Source organism: Sturnira hondurensis, unplaced genomic scaffold, assembly GCF_014824575.4.
Source record: "Sturnira hondurensis isolate 20B ecotype Veracruz unplaced genomic scaffold, ASM1482457v3 Scaffold0021795, whole genome shotgun sequence".
Classification (NCBI taxonomy): Eukaryota; Metazoa; Chordata; class Mammalia; order Chiroptera; family Phyllostomidae; genus Sturnira; species Sturnira hondurensis.
In genome coordinates, this window is record NW_028094426.1 from 13,420,950 (window position 1) to 13,421,474 (window position 525).

Below are 525 nucleotides of genomic sequence, written 5' to 3' on the forward strand. Positions count from 1 at the left end.
TTTTTCCACTTATTTATGTATTCATTAGTTTAATTTTTAATTTTTTAAATTTAATTATTGTTCAAGTACAGTTTTCTGCCTTGTAGTCCCATCCCAGCCCACCCTCCAACCCCTGTGCTCCCCACCTCCCTCCCATTTCCATCCCTGTTAGTTTTTGTCATGTGTCTTTTATACTTGTTCCTGTGAATCTTTATTGTTTATCTTTTTTCTTTATCGATGGACTTTTAGTTTTAGGTTTATAATTCTTTGAGAATTTATATTTTTGAGATGCTGTGTTTGTGATGCTGTGTGGTAGAGGTCAAGTTCATACTTTTCTGCATCATTATCTAGTTGATGTGGCACAATTTACAGCAGATGATCTTCTCTACACAAACAAACTTATACACATGGGTCTATATATTTTAACATAAAATTTAAGATAATTATTCATTGTGTCTCAAAAATTGTTTTTCTGTCATCTTTTGTCTTTCTTTTTGTTCATAGGCAATAATTACACCTAAGTCAGTTTTACTGATAAAGTTCTGT